General features: G+C 42.2%; 1 protein-coding gene across 1 annotated transcript in view; it reads left to right on the top strand.

Annotated features, from left to right (window-relative positions):
* The first annotated feature begins 8,861 nt into the window (after nucleotides 1-8,861).
* The window catches only part of LOXHD1 (lipoxygenase homology PLAT domains 1), a 261,656-nt gene continuing 253,339 nt past the window's right edge, over nucleotides 8,862-17,178 (top strand). Inside the window, exon 1 of the mRNA XM_077283599.1 lies at nucleotides 8,862-8,964. The gene's annotated coding sequence lies outside the window, so the exon portion shown is untranslated. The remainder of the gene's footprint in view (nucleotides 8,965-17,178) is intronic.

Below are 17,178 nucleotides of genomic sequence, written 5' to 3'. Positions count from 1 at the left end.
GTGTCATTATCCTGTACCCCAAGTATCAGTGTCATTATCCTGTACCCCAAGTGTCAGTGTCATTATCCTGTACCCCCAGTGTCAGTGTCATTATCCTGTACCCCAAGTGTCAGTGTCATTATCCTGTACCCCAAGTGTCAGTGTCATTGCCCTGTCCCCAAAGTGTCAGTCATTATCCTGTACCCAAAGTATCAGAGTCATTGCCCTGTTCCTTAAGTGTTAGTCATATCCGGTACCCTAAGTGTCAGTGTCTCTTTGTCTTTCACCCCAAGTGTTAATGTTTTGTTGTCTGTATCCCAAGTGTAATTGTCCTACACCTATAGTGCCAGTAAGGCATTAGTCTCAGACCAATGTGTCCATGTTCTGTGACACCAAACTAGAAAACTCCCAAAATAATTAATTTGATGTGGTTAGGACCTTTCACCAAATTTTTCATATGAAACTGGACATACAATGTAATGTAATAGTGGCTGCAGAGCGGAATAACACATTTTGGATTTTTTTTAAATTCCACCTGTAAGTTGCAGAGATATTGGCAATCAAAGTATTTGCTACCTAATGAGTTAACTCTTGGTGAGCCCAAGTGGGTGTTATCAGATATTTTTCCCTGGGGGCGTGCATTTTCTCCCTGTGTTACTTGCCTAATCATAAGCAGGCAGCATCAACAGTAGAAAAAGAACACACCACTACAATATGCTTGAATTATACCCATACTTTTAATTAAACGTATAACAACTTTGCAAAAAAAATCAATTAAAAAATAAAAATCTGTCTTTTTTATGGATACAGCACATAACAAACAAAATCCATGGTACTATTCACATGTATGAAAAACATGTACAGCACACAGATGGTGGCATCAATATACAGTGGTGTGAAAACTTGTCTGCCCGAATTCCAAAACGTTCAACTTTTGTCTCATCAGTCCACGGAGTATTCTCCCAAAAGTTTAGGGGATCCCCAAGATGTTTTATGGCGAAGCGGGGGAGGAGCCTTTATGTTCCTATTGCTCAGCAGTGGTGTTCGTCTTGGAACTCTGCCATGCAGGACATTTTTGCCCGGTTTATTTCTTATGGTGGAGTCATGAACACTGACCTTAACTGAGGCAAGTGAGGCTTGCTGTTCTTTGGATGTTGATATGGGTCTATTGTGACCTATTGGATAAGTCGTCACTGCGCTCTTGGGGTAATTTTGCTCGGCTGGCCTCTCTTGGGAAGGTTCACTGCTGTTCCATGTTTTCACCATTAGTGGATAATGGCTCTTACTGTGGTTCGCTGGAGTCCCAAAGCTTAAGAAATGGCATTATAACCTTTTCCGGACTGATAAATCTTAATTACTTTGTTTCTCATTTGTTCCTGAATTTCTTTGGATCGTGGGATGATGTCTAGCTTTCGAGATTCTTTTGGTCTACTTCACTTTGCCAGGCAGGTCCTATTTAAGTGATTTCTTGATTGAGAACTGAGGTGGCAGTAATCAGGCCTGTGTGTGGCTAGGAAATTTGAACTCTGCTTCCCAAAGATGTGATAAATCACAGTTAATTTATTTTTTAAGGTGGGAGGCAATCACTTTTTCACACTTTGCCCTGTAGGTTTGTATTTCTTTTTCCCTTAAAAATAAAGACCTTCATTTAAAAACTGTATTTTGTGATTACTTGTGTTATCTTTGTCTAATATTTAAATTTATTTGGTGATCTGAAGCATTTAATTGTGACAAACATGCAAAAGAATAGGAAATCAGGAAGGGGACAAACACTTTTTCACACCACTGTATAATCCATGTGGTGCTCATATTTAGCATTGCAAAGTATAGGAGAAACTTTGTAAATTACTTATTTTTTTATCCATCTGTGAAAAATACTGATGAAACTCGGATGGAAAAAACAGACACACGGGCTATACACTGATCCAAAACACTTCTGACACCGGTACGTAGAGTGTTTGTGTGCTTTGGCCCTACATTTTTCATGGTTTCTGTTTGGATGGAGCAAACTTGGAAATTTTTATATATGGGGTAAAACAGAGGAAGAGGCGGCAGCAGAATAGAACTGGTTTTCTATGGCATCAAATGACCTTCATAGTGGTGACTCCATTGTGAACAGTCACTGGGAATATAGAGACTTAAGATGCTCATCTAAGACTAAACACTAATTCTGGTCATCGGTAATATAGTATTGTATGTTCATGATAAGTAAAACAGGACTGTCTTGTATACTAGTCATCAATAGTGAGGATACTTTGTATGCACATAAGGTCTGCTTTGCGTGTGTTCCATCAGTTCTCTGAGCCAGCCTTATATACTACAGTGTTTCCCTGAAAATAAGACCCAGTCCAAAAATAAGCCCCGACATGATTTTTCAGGCTTTTTGGAGTATGCTTCAAATATAAGCCCTAGTCCAAAAATAAGCCCTAGTTGCAATTTAAAGGGAACCTGTCACCACGTTTTTGGAAGATGGGATAAAAATAGCGTTAAATAGGGGCAGAGGTGGGCGTTACATTAGTGTGTGTGTTATGCGTTTATTACCCACCTAAGTTGCCGAAATAACTTTGCAAAGTCTCCGTTTTCGCCTGTCAATCAGGCTGGTCAGGTCGCATGGGCGTGGTGTCTTCACCCAGATTTTGCGTAGTTTTCCGTTGGTGGCGTAGTGGTGTGCGCATGCCCAAGGTCCCGAATCCTCTTCCAGGGGATTTAAAATAGCGCGGTGTCCGTTATTGCATTGGTGATCGGTGGGCGCGGCCATCTTCCTTTGGCCGCGCGTGCGCAGAAGCGGCGCTCTGCTGGCCGCGGCTTCAGGAAAATGGCCGCCGCGATATCCATCTGCGCACGCGCGGCATCGCGGCGGCCATTTTCCTGAAGCCGCGGCCAGCAGAGCGCCGCTTCTGCGCACGCGCGGCCAAAGGAAGATGGCCGCGCCCACCGATCACCAATGCAATAACGAACACCGCGCTATTTTAAATCCCCTGGAAGAGGATTCGGGACCTTGGGCATGCGCACACCACTACGCCACCAACGGAAAACTACGCCAAATCTGGGTGAAGACACCACGCCCATGCGACCTGACCAGCCTGATTGACAGGCGAAAACGGAGACTTTGCAAAGTTATTTCGGCAACTTAGGTGGGTAATAAACGCATAACACACACACTAATGTAACGCCCACCTCTGCCCCTATTTAACGCTATTTTTATCCCATCTTCCAAAAACGTGGTGACAGGTTCCCTTTAATAAGAAAGTTTCCAGGCAGATAAAAAAGTTAAAGAATACAGCAGGACCCTTCATCAAAGAAAGCAGACACCCCAAAAAGAGCATGCATCCCAAAAATAATCGCACACACCAGATCCCAGACAATTCGAGTTGGCAAATGCCGATGGTGGATGGATGCACAGAGAACTGCGTCACTGTCGGGTCCCTCGCCGTTCTAGCTGCATTGCAACCAGTCCGAGTACATAGGGAATAATAATTGTAAATTTAACCCATAGTCAATACGGTATGTACCCACCATTCTAGGACTGGTATGTATAGTTCTGCGCCATGAAAGCAGCAGATCAGATAAGAAAATGTGCAACTGAACAAGTAAAAGTATTAACACAAAATATAGGTAAACTACAGTTTATTGTAAAATGCTAATTAAAATGTAAATATAACAATTAGCCAGTAGATGGAATCACATAACAACAAATAATTCATCAAATGATAAAACCTAAAATTTCCAAAAGGAATTAATACCACATCTATATTAGGTACAATTCCTTTTGGTCTTATCATTTGATGAATACTCCACTGCGGTAATTTATATGTTCATACCTTTGTTATGTGGTGCCATCTATTGGCTAATTGATATATTTATATTTTAATTTGCATTTTTCAATAATTTTCTTTTTGGGATTGTTGTTCATGGAGTATAAGACATAACCTGAAAATAAGCCATAGAGCATCTTTGGGAGCAAAAAGTAATATAAGACCCCGTCTTAGTTTCGGAGAAGTGCAGTAGTTTGGGGTAAACCAGTCATCAATACTAAAGCTAAAACTGTATTCTGCTTTGTATACTTGTACACTAGTCATCAGTTATCTGGGGTCTGCTGTTCTTTGTATATGAGCTATTGATACTCTGGGGTCTGTCTTGTACACTAGTCATCAGTAATATGGGGTGTACATCATTATTAGGGAATCTGCTTCACATACTAACCATCATTATAGGGTTATTTCCAAAATCACAAGTTATCCACAGTCCATGGTAGAGGAGATACTTAGCGGATCGCTGAAGGTCCGACCACTGGGATCTCCAGTGATCCTATGTTCTGGGCTTTGGAGCTCCTTCTTGACTGGAGCGGAGTTGTGCATGCTCGACCTCCGCTTCATTCAGTGTTGAAGGGGTTGTCCGGCCTTAGGCTACAAGACTGCAGTGACCCTTTGTGGCCTCAGACTCTATGTGTTGTCAGGGTTCTCTGGTGCCGAGATCGGGCTGTCATGCAACTGCAAGTATGTGATTTGCAAATTTTGCCACATTTCAACTAGACTGGGTCTGCACTTGCTCAGTACACTTGCACTGAGTGAGGCCAGGCACGTCTAGTCTGCATGTGACCTCATGTATGCAAATCACATACTTGCAGTCTCACACCCGCTGATTCCGGCACTGGAGAATCCCCACAGCACCCAGTCCACGTGATGTGGGGATTTACAGGTCTGCAGTCACATAGAACGACTGCAGACTTGTACCCTGAGGCCGGTCAACCCCTTTATAGAACTGGACTTCAGAGCCTTAATCTTGGGCCCAGTGTTTGGACCCACAGCGATCAGCAACTTATTCCCTATTCAGTGGAAAGGGGATAACTTGTGATTTTTTGGAATAATACTGGGCTGACCTGTATTTATACTATTTTGCAGGGGGCATGAACCCCACCCATACCCAGCCCCGTTGAGAACACATTATATGGGCCACTATCTGTCTAGTTGCTAATAATGGTTCTACTCACTCCCGCCTGTTTCTTTATGTCGTCTATCTTTTAGTAATTGTGATCCATGAAATCTAACAAGAGTCCAGTGTCTCCCTAGTCTTCTGAGCCCATATGCAGCTGCCTATATTGCCAACATAGCATTATTCCCCAGTCTTGATGTGGACAGAAACAAAGAAATGCTTGGCAACCCTCCAGTAAGATGGGCAGTATAAAAAACAAGTCAAGTCTGGATTTGCTTCTATCTGCTCAGGCAGGCGTACAATTGTATGGCGTGCAATGCAGACAGGTGCATTCCTTGTACGATTTGCAACCTTTTCTTGTCCCACTGCTGATTCTGTATGATCATCCTCTCATCTCACAGCATCTGCATCCCCCTCTGAACCCCTACATATCCTACAAATATTAAAGGTCACTTCCCCTAATTTATATCACAAAGCAGTGACATTTACTACTGACTAATAAAATATATATATATATATATATATATATATATATATATATATATATATACATAAAAATCATAACTAAATCATTGCTATAGTGATCAGGATTTGCTAAACATACAGAGCATGCTGCTTTTTTTTTTGTTTGCAAGCCTAAGCAACCCAATGCAATAAGGTCAAAGAAACATAAGAAGTATATCAAACTGAGAATTTGTGATGCATTTAAAAAAAAAAAATCAGAATGCATGTAAAAAACAAATAAGGGGTAAGATTGATTTAGTCTGGGGGCGCTACTGCATTGATATGTATGGAATTTCTTTACTTGGTAGTGGTGGAAAATGGTACTACAAGCAAAACTTAAAATTGAGATTTATCTTTTAATGCTCCACTGAGATGGTGGGCTAAAAGAATTATTAAGAGTAGAATTTTTTTAAAAGGTTTTCTTAATGGAGGGTAAATTTACTGTAAGCCATAGCAAACAATTATGAGCCTTATATACATGCATACTACAGTATCCTTTTAAACTTTAAAGTGACAATTCTAGGCTGTTATCAGATCTGATGATAGACGATTCGTATAGGACATAACATATCTTCAGTTTCTAAATAAGTATTATAAATATTTGCCACTGCACCTCAACTTTTTTTGAATGATAAGACAATGGGTAAGAAATCTAGCTTTCCTCCCGTGATGATCGAGAGCCATAAGATACAAGATGAAAAAATGTCACCTTTATAACCAGCATAATAATCCAATAAATATAAGCACACTACTGTTTTTTGCATACAGCTTGAACAAAGAGCTATGTGTTTCCATGGTTACAGACTACAAACGAATCTGTAGGTAGTCAGACACTGCAGTCGTACTCCATTGCATATCTTCTCTCCAACTGTACTTGTTAGACCGACCTCGTGTGATACATTTGAAGCAAACCCTCAGCTGTGAAGAATGGTAATAGGTGGAAATGATTTTCAGCTCTGGATAATAATGTTCCCTTTTACTAAGAGCAAAGTGATATTAATATGAGGAACCTAGCCAGAACGCTTGTTAGGAAACTGAAACTATTCATTGTGTCGTGATTATTTAGAAAAGAAAAAAAACTTTTAGCTAAAACATTTAGGACCGCGATTGCATTCCCTGGTGGCGTATTCGGGAACTGCAATATTTTCTATGGGGTATATTGAAAAGACTCTGCTGAGACTTTAAGGCAATGGCACCTGGTGGCGTCATGTGTGTACAGATGTTTCGCAGAAGATCCTCGTCCCTGAGTATGATATAGGTGATGGCTGAAGACTTTGGTGGAAAGAAATACTGAATTGACCGTATGATCGGTCATTCTGTGTTCTGTGCGTCAGTAAATCAGGCACCTCCAAAGTGTAGCTGTGACGAGCAGGAGTATACAGGAGCATGGCTATGACATGAGCCTGGATGATGTAAGCCATAATGTATAGACAGCCATCAGGGTAATACAGTCATATGAAAAAGTTTGGGCACCCCTATAAATCTTAAGCTTAATGTTTTATAAAAATGTTTTTTTTTTGCAACAGCTATTTCAGTTTCATATATCTAATAACTGTTGGACACAGTAATGTTTCTGCCTTGAAATGAGGTTTATTGTACTAACAGAAAATGTGCAATCTGCATTCAAACAAAATTTGACAGGTGCATAAGTATGGGCACCCTTATCATTTTCTTGTTTTAAATACTCCTACCTACTTTTTACTGACTTACTAAGGCACATTTTTTGGTTTTGTAACCTCATTGAGCTTTGAACTTCATAGCCAGGTGTATGCAATCATGAGAAAAGCTACTTAAAGTGGCCACTTGCAAGTTGTTCTCCTGTTTGAATCTCCTCTGAAGAGTGGCATCATGGGCTCCTCAAAACAACTGTCAAATGATCTGAAAACAAAGATTATTCAACATAGTTGTTCAGGGGAAGGATACAAAAAGCTGTCTCAGAGATTTAACTTGTCAATTTCCACTGTGAGGAACATAGTAAGGAAATGGAAGAACACAGATACAGTTCTTGTTAAGGCCAGAAGTGGCAGGCCAAGAAAAACATCAGAAAGGCAGAGAAGAAGAATGGTGAGATCAGTCAAGGACAATCCTCAGACCACCTCCAGAGAGCTGCAGCATCAACTTGCTGCAGATGGTGTCACTGTGCATCGGTGTTATATTCTGTTTCACTTCCATTGCGAGCTCCTTTAACCGCATGTTGTGGGTTCACAGCAACAGCTTCCAAATTCAAATGTACCACCTGGAATCAGCGGCAGACATTTTACCTGCCTAACAGATGATGGATAAATGAGGGAAAAGAAAGCCCATGCAGCCCATTAAAGAGCTTTTGAGATCATTGTCCAATTACTTTTGGTCCCTTTAAAAACAGGCAGCTATATATTAAAGAGTTGTAATTCCTAAACCCTCACTCTAACTAAAGCTGAGAGACTGCACTGTGAGCCTATATTGATTATATAACTGTATCTTGACTATGTTTTGGTAAACAGTTAGGGTTCATGCACACTTTGCGGTTTTTGCTGCGGATCCGCAGCGGATTTGACGCTGCGGATCCGCAGCAGTTTTCCATGCAGGGTACAGTACAATGTTACCGTATGGAAAACAAAAACCGCTGTGCCCACGATGCGGAAAATTCATTGCGGAACCGCTGCGGAAAAAAAGAAGGAGCATGTCACTTCTTTCTGCGGATTCCGCAGCGGTTTTCAACATGCACCAATAGGAAAGTGCTGTTGAAAACCCGCAGAGGAATCAGCAGAAGAAACCGCAGGAAAATCCGCAGTCTAATGTTTATGTGGGCCAGTGGCTGTGGTTGAGCACATACTGTATATACAGGCACGGACTGGCCCACCGGAGAACAAAGGAATCCTCCGGAGGACCCCCATGCAGGAGTGGGCCACCACGCTCTTAGGAGCATTACTTGGCACAATACACTTGATTTATATACAGACAAAGGCAGAATCTTATTCATTTAACAATCCACCCAGTTTATTGCTATGGAAATTTGTGAATGAGAGTAGAATCATGTTTGCATGTAGCTGAAAATACATAACTGGTGACCAGGTATTCTCAAATCTTAATTATCTGACAAATTGCAAGATGCTCCTGATGAAAGAAGTAATGGGATAGTGGTGTAACCGGAGACTAATTCTGGGTGGTTGCAGGAGAGTGTCCTGTAGGATCAGTAGTGATCTGTGATCCCTGGTGACTCAGTCCCTGTACACACCCTCAGGCTGTTCTGTGCGTCCTTAGCAACCCCTGCTATACACAGTATGTGACTGCACCGGAGATCCCTGCTGACAGCCTGCTGCTTCCTTGGAGGGTCCTGATTCCTGCTCCTACAGAAGATCCCAGCATCAGCCCTTGCTCCAGACTTGCATATATATATATATAAGTGCATGATCTGGTGACTGCATTGCAGGCAACACTGCTGGTCTGTTCTTCCCCGAGTGTACCACAAGGTGTCGCTGTGTACAGATTCTGAATATTCTTGGATGCAGCTGAAACTTTGTAACTTTTGAGGAGCAGAAAAAACTTTACGGAACTAGAAATCATCAGGTAAGGAGCATGGAGGGGACGGAATAAGGGAGTGGTGGTCTATAGAAATAGCTAAACCTCACACCTGGAAGAATTTATTAAATCATTGTATAATGCCACTTTTTGATCTACGCTCCTCAACATTGAAGTTGCAACATCAAGAAGGAACAGTTGTATATTTATGGAAATCACAGGATGGATAGACAGGTTAAATACCTAAAAATGATGAAAAAATGGAAACACATTTTTCAAAAAAATATTGATTTATTTAGACTATTGTATAAGTTTCATGAAAAGAAATCCCGGCACTTATAGCCTCGACTGCAATCAGTGAGGTTATTAATGGTCGTTTGGGAAGGTTCTGCCACTGAATGCACTTGGACAAATCATCAAGATCCGCTGCTGGCAGCTCCTGTGTAATCACCGACCAATGATGGCCAGATGTGTATGATGGGAGACAAGTCCAGCCACAGGAACACGTTTAGGCCACACAGTAACACCAGATAAATGTGGCCTGGCATTGTCATGTTGGGAGACTGGAAAAATGGCCGCACCTCTGATTCCACCATCAAATCAATGTAACGCTGAGATGTTAGTGCAGGTGGAATGAAGACTAGAGGGGTCCAGCTACAATATATTACACCACCATCCACCCAGGAGTAGTGTAACCTTACCTTGTGAAGGCCTATTCATACATTTCCAACATGGTCTGCAGACCAGTCTCCAGCTATCATTGTCCAAGACAAAATCGGGACCCAACGCTATAGAGGACAGGCCTCCATTCCAGCCTCCATTGCCTCCTAGCTTTGCACCATGATGTCCTTTGACAGCGGTGGTGTGAGGTCAGTGGACACTTGCAGCCCAATGTCGTATTATTGCCTTCTGATGGTGTGCGGCGGGATAATGTACAGTAACCGGACCCCTCTAGTCAAGGCTGTTAGTGTGGGGATTTCTGCCCATGGCTCATACACCAGACAGAATAAATGTAGATATATTGAAAATGTTGTTTCTATTTTTCCATCATTTGCAGATCAGTAACCTGTCGTGTCTATCCATCCTGTGATTTTCATCATTCTACCATTTCAATATTGTGGCGTGTACTTCTTATACTATTATTGCTGGCTGTCAATGGATAGGATCTATTAAGCCCTTCATGACCTTGGGATTTTCCGCTTTTCCATGTTCGTTTTTCGCTCCCCTCCTTCCCAGAGCCTTAACTTTTTTATTTTTCCCTCCATATGGCCATGTGAGGGCTTATTTTTTGCGAAACGAGTTGTACTTTTGAACGACATCATTGGTTTTACCATGTCGTGTACTAGAAAATGGGAAAAAAAATCCAAGTGCGGTGAAATTGCAAAAAAAGTGCAATCCCACACTTGTTTTTTGTTTGGCGTTTTTACTAGGTTCACTAAATGCTAAAACTGACCTGTCATTGTGATTCTCCAGGTAATTACGAGTTCACAGACACCTAACATGTCTAGGTTCTCTTTTATCTAAGTGGTGAAAAAAATGTTCAAACTTTGCTAAAAAATAAAAAAATTGCACCATTTTCAGATACCCATAGCGTCTCCATTTTTCGTGATCTGGGGTCGGGTGAGGGCTTATTTTTTGAGTTCCAAGCTGACGTTTTTATTCATACCACTTGTGTGCAGATACATTCTTTTGATCGCCCGTTATTGCATTTTAATGCAATGTCGCGGTGACCAAAAAAAACGTAATTCTGGCGTTTCAAATTTTTTTTGTCACTATGCCATTTAGCGATCAGGTTAATCCTTTTATTTTATTGATATATCGAGCGATTCTGAATGCGGTGATACTAAATATGTGTAGGTTTGATTTTTTCATTTTATTTGGAATGGGGCAAAAGGGGGGTAATTTAAACTTTTATATTTTTTTTATTTTTTTCACATTTTTTTTTACTTTTTTTTTTTTTTACTTTTGCCATGCTTCAATAGCCTCCATGGGATGGTAGAAGCTGGCACAAATCGATAGGCTCAGCTACTTAGCAGCGATCATTAGATCGCTCCTATGTAGCTGAATTCCTGCATTGCTATGAGCACCGACCACAGGGTGGCGCTAATAGCAATCTGGCATCAGCAACCATAGAGGTCTCAAGGACCTCTATGGTTACTATGCAGACGCATCGCTGATCCCCGATCATGTGACGGGGGTCGGCGATGCGATCATTTCCGGCCCGATGGCCGGAAGTGCCGGTTAAATGCCGATGTCTGCGTTTGACAGTAGCATTTAACTAGTAAATAGCGGCGGGTGAATTGCGATTCCACCCGTCGCTATTGCGAGCACATGTCAACTGTTCAAAACAGCTGACATGTCCCAGCTTTGATGCGGGCTCACCGCCGGAGCCCGCATCAAAGCGGGGGGTTCTGACCTCGGACGTACTATCCCGTCTGAGGTCAGAAAGGGGTTAAACTTTTTTAGGAATAGAATGAAAAAAAAAAATAGGTGTATTAGAGCCCCACTTTCACCAGCAATGATTCAGAGGGTTAAAACAAGAAGAAAAAGCACTTTAAAAAAAATATGTGCTGCGTTATTACAATCCCATTATCCAGCTGTAATTGTTTCCAGCCACACATTGGCTTTACATGGTGTCCATCGCTATGACTTGCCATCCGTATGATGTAAAAACAGGCCGGGTCCACAAGAGCAAATGTAGGGCCCCCTATATCACATCCATGTGGCCTTATAGGACAAACACTTTCAGCAATCTAAACTTTTTCTGTAAAGATTTTATAAAAGCTCAATCTCACACCATGGAGAACATCCACAGCAGAAATCAGACCCGGACGTAACTAAAATTCATCTCTGGTATTTGAAAGCACACAGGCCCATGAAGACCCCCCCACACACACTTTACCAGATGGGGTCTCTATTACAAATGTGACCCTGCTTGACATTAGAGGAAATCAACATGTACTGCAAGACTTTTAGTACCAATAGTACTGCTATATAAGGTTATATAGTACCGCCACACTATGATCACATAATACCACCACATAGTGATGGAATGATACCATCATACTGATCATTACCAACAGGACTGTGCCAACACCAATATTACCATCAATATTGCAATATGTGACAAATAATACCGCCACACCATAACCTTATATTAACGTGTACAGAACTGATAATACCCCCATACTGATCGTTAGGGTTCGCTCACATCTGCATATGTAGTAGTTGAGATATAAGTATCTGAGATTGTGAGTGAGAGATCATGTGAGCGTCATCCTTTTTGTCCTCACCTAGCATCCGTATGACATATGTATGTAATGCGTTTTTAACAGCTTTTACATACAGTACTTCCCTGTCATTTCAAGCTAGTTTGCTAACTAATACAATAATTTTATCTACAGATATAGATAGACAATAGAAAGATGTCATTCACATATATAACTAGTGCAGTGTTTGTGTAGCTTACTGGACATGTATTCAGCTAATAATGAAATAAATAAAAGAAGAAAATGGCGTGGTGTTTACCATATTTTTCTTAACCAGCTGAGGGAAAGCTGACAGCTTGGGACAGATGTTTATAATCTGGGAAGAGGGTAATAAACATGGAGCTTTCCGGGCTATTAATATCAGCTCTCAGCTGTCTACTTAACCTTTACTGGTTATTAACAAGAGGTAACCCCCTGTGACGGATCGGACAGGGGAAGGGGTGTGTCGCCTTCAATCACATCTGGGGAGGGGAGAGAAGGACCCAGCAGGGATCGTCTCTCTGGCACCACCACTTGCTCCAGGTCAGTCAGGGAACTGCACTGAGAGCAAATAGTCGCCAGAAAGGCTTCCCTTACAGGTACGAGTTATTGAGGTGCTCCCAGTGAGGGGGAATATATATACCACCAGTCCAGGCTGGGAATATATATATATGTAAACCTCCCAGCAGTCACTGTCCGGGTTCCTCCCTAACACAGTACGGTATGCTGCCACCAGTTTCTCATTTGATATACAAGCCCCATCCGACAACAGGCTTATATCGGGTCAGAAACCAACCCTGGGGTAGCGTATAATATAACCAATTGAGTGTGCGGACGTAGGGATTTGTGAATCAAGATAAAAGAGCAGCCCAAGATTAATTTTATATTTAATCTCCAAAAGGCACACTAGAAATATACAGGTATATATTATATAAAAGCAGATATACAGGTATATAGTCAGGAGAGTAGTACAAGGGTAGGATACAGATAGGTTACAATTACCGTGCTATGTAGCATGTGACCACAGGGACGCGTTGATGGATCACAGGTCCAAATCTTAGTTATGTGATTCCCTGGCCGCTTCAGGTAACGGGCCTCCTGCCAGTAGAAAATGAGGAGCTGCCTAATATCTCCTAGGCTGCTCCCTCCCACACGCTGCGCCCACCCCTGGGCTGGGCCGCCTCCCGTATTTGAGCGTATGATTTTCCAGTCAAAACCGTGGATGGCCTATAACTTTCTGCCCAAAGGTCCATATGGAACAGCAGCAGTGCCAATGTGTTCTGCTGGATTTTATCTGTGCAGTCAGGCCAAATACAGCTACTGAATTTAATTCCTGGTAGCTATGCTCGGTAACTCAATCACACAGTGTGGTAGGGGTGGCTACGCACAATTTATTTTTTCCCCCTTGATAAAGCGGTACGCAAAATGCACGTAGGGGCTTTCTGTGATCGAGGACAGGCGTACTACATGGGTATGTGTTAGCTGCTGTATTAATTCTCTATGTAATTACACTCTGCACTTTAGAGATATGGCTATCTTTCTGTGCATGTCGCCACGCTGATGGCATGATATGCTAATACTAATTCTCTATATATTTGCACCTTGCACTTTAGAGATGTGGCTATTCTTCTTTGCATGTTATCACGCTTATGGCTTTATTTGCTAAACATAACCCCAGAGCCTGAGTTATTTACTGCCTCCATCCCATCTTTTGTGCATCCTGCTAGGGTAAATATCCTTTCCACTTACTTTGTATTTTGTCATGAATTTTGTAAAAATTGTACTTCAATAAAACTTGTTACTTTTTTACTCTTTCTCTTTGAGTGGTGTGTTATGGTACTAGGTATCTATTGTTTGGGTTAGTGTAAGCACACACACCCCCTCTATACTTCCTTGGTGATTCTCCTTTCATGGTGAAGGAACCACTTTATTAGCATTGATATGTTTGTGCACATTTTTGGATAATTACCGTGCTATGTAGCATGTGACCACAGGGACGCGTTGATGGATCACTGGTCCAAATCTTAGTTATGTGATTCCCTGGCCACGTCAGGTAACGGGCCTCCTGCCAGTAGAAAATGAGGAGCTGCCTAATATCTCCTAGGCTGCTCCCTCCCACACGCTGCGCCCACCCCTGGGCTGGGCCGCCTCCCGTATCTGAGCGTATGATTTTCCAGTCAAAACCGTGGATGGCCTATAACTTTCTGCCCAAAGGTCCATATGGAACAGCAGCAGTGCCAATGGGTTCTGCTGGATTTTATCTGTGCAGTCAGGCCAAATACAGCTACTGTATTTAATTCCTGGTAGCTATGCTTGGTAACTCAATAACGCAGAGTGCTAGGGGTAGCTACCTGGTATGGTCTTGTGGGGAAAAGAATGCAGATTCCAATTACCGGTATGTGCTCGGCTAGGCTCAGCAATATTACATTCTGTTATTATAGGTCATTTTCCAGATTCAATATCTCAGAGCTTTGCTGGTATCTGTGATGCTGCGAAGTCTGCATGTGGCTTAAGTCAGACAAAGGAATCCAGTTTGGCTGGTCCTGCACACGAATTCACACCCCTGTGATAATTGCTGGGGACACATGGTCTATGCTTTACCCCCCTGGAGAGAGCTTCAAAGGCCTTGTTGCTTGGGTTAATTAAAGAAAACCATTGATCGTCTCTCTTCAAGGAAGTGCCTTCACTGGATAATGAGGTCCCATTGACTGAGGTGTATTTCACTTCCCTTTATGGCCTGATAGGAAAATTATATCAAGTAGATATCATTTTCCCATATTTCACCCCCTCCCCAAAAAAATGAAATAAGGTCCCCCCCTATTATTAATAACCAAGGCTAAGCAGACAGTTGCGGGCTGTTATTAATAGCCTAAGAAGGGATATGGATATTGGCCCCCTCCCAGACTTAGAACATCAGCCCTCAGCTGCCCAAGAAATGGGGCAAATCCATTAGATGCGCCAATTCTGGAGCTTAGCCTCCACTCTTCCCACTTACCCTGGTGCAGTGGCAAGTGGGTAATAGTATTGGGGTTGATGTCAGCTGTTTTATGGCTGCTGACATCAAGGCCAGGGGTTAGTAATCGAGAGGCATCTATAAGACACCCCATTACTAATCCCATAGTCAAATGTAATAAAGACAAACACAAAGTAAAGTCTTTTATTTGAAATAAAAACTCGACCCTCTTTTACCCACTTATTAATATCCAAAGAAAAATAAAAAAGCAAATATATCGTTACCTGTCTGCTAATAATCAATTTATCCCATGACGAGCCCAACTCAGCTACATCTGGATGCATGTGCCGTGTGATTTTTTTTTTTCTCACACCCATTGACATTCATTGCTGAGTATCGTCCGTTTTACACGGCAAATTTTTTCTCACCCCAATTACAGGTGAGGAAAAACTTGCAGATGCCTAAATTACTAAGATTGTAGCGAGTGCAATCCGAGGTTTTCTCACATTGCACTCTGATGTGAGCGAACCTTTAACCAAAATGACTCACTTGGTTCATGCTTTATCCATTCCGTGTATCAGGAATCCAATTGTGGAATTGCATACACCGACCCTCATATGATTAATGACACTTTCAGAATTTTTATCAAGATTTATACACTTCTAAATGTGACCATGTCACTCAGGTGGTGGACTCCTTTCTATCCCGTCTTCCCGGTTGGTGCTTGTCCCATAAGCTATCAGAGGCACTAGATGCCCTGATTAGTGAAGAAGAGATAGAAGATGCAATTATAGCAATACCTTCTGGGAAAACTTCTGGAACTGATGGTTTGGTAGGGAATTGGTACAAGACTAGTTGTGATTTGTGTGACGCCAGTCACTACTCACGGCCTAGCAGTGAGGTAGAGTGGTCAAGAGGTCCAAGGTCAAAAGCCACAAAGGAACATTAAAGACAGAGGGATAAGACAAACGGATAGTCAAGGGCAAAGTCCAGGGTCTAGTAACTAAAGTTAGAGTACGTCAAAGGCAAAAGGAGTTATACAAATGGTCAGTCGAAAGGCAAATCCAAGGTCCATGAATATCAAAATTCTAGCTAAAATTTTTGTTTTGAGATTGATTCGTGTTCTGTCATCATTAATACATCTATTCCTGGTAAATGACAGACATAAACATTCAACGGTTATTCTTATATGTAGTAGCTGCCCGTGATGATTCTTCTCCCGTTTTTTTATGTCCTTGAATATATGTAAAGTCTTTGCTGAGTGTGAATCTTTGCATTCACTACTAATGGACCTCAAGCTTGGTCCCGATTTTTGTACTTGGGTTAAACTATTATATGATTCTCCTAGAGTAAAAATAACAACTAACTTGGATATATCACAACCTTTTCCTTTGCGAAGAGGAAAGGGTTTGGGTTGGTGGTGGTGCTCAGGTAGGGGTGAAACTTGTCTCCTCTCCTGTTTGCAGCATCCATTGAGCTATTCGTGCTGGCTATTCGTCAGGCTCGGGACATCGAGACTTTAAAGGGAACCTGTCACCCCCAAAATCGAAGGTGAGCTAAGCCCACCAGCATCAGGGGCTTATCTACAGCATTCTGTAATGCTGTAGATAAGCCCCTGATGTATCCTGAAAGATGAGAAAAAGAGGTTAGATTATACTCACCCAGGGGCGGTCCCGGTACCGATGGGCGTCGCGGTAGGTTCGGGGCCTCCCATCTTCTTACGATGAATGTCCCCTCCATCCTGGTCCCGTCCTGGTCCCGTCCTGTAATAATGTCCCCTCCATCCTGTTCCCGTCCTGTAATAATGTCCCCTCCATCCTGGTCCCGTCCTGTAATAATGTCCCCTCCATCCTGGTCCCGTCCTGTAATAATGTCTCCATCCCTAACGGACCCTTTATTTAATAATGTCTGACTGAATTTAAGCAAATCTGCCAAATTCTAATTTCTGAACTCTGGTCTGCGTGTGAGCAAAGATCGGTGCTGTGTGCTGCAATCTGCTGAGCAGCGCACTTCTGGGGGTCTATTGTGGAATTAGTGGGGGGGGGTCTCAGGACCTGGAAT

This window comes from Ranitomeya variabilis, chromosome 1 (assembly GCF_051348905.1).
Source record: "Ranitomeya variabilis isolate aRanVar5 chromosome 1, aRanVar5.hap1, whole genome shotgun sequence".
Classification (NCBI taxonomy): Eukaryota; Metazoa; Chordata; class Amphibia; order Anura; family Dendrobatidae; genus Ranitomeya; species Ranitomeya variabilis.
The sequence above is the reverse complement of the archived record's forward strand: the minus strand, read 5'-3'. Positions and strand labels throughout refer to the sequence as shown.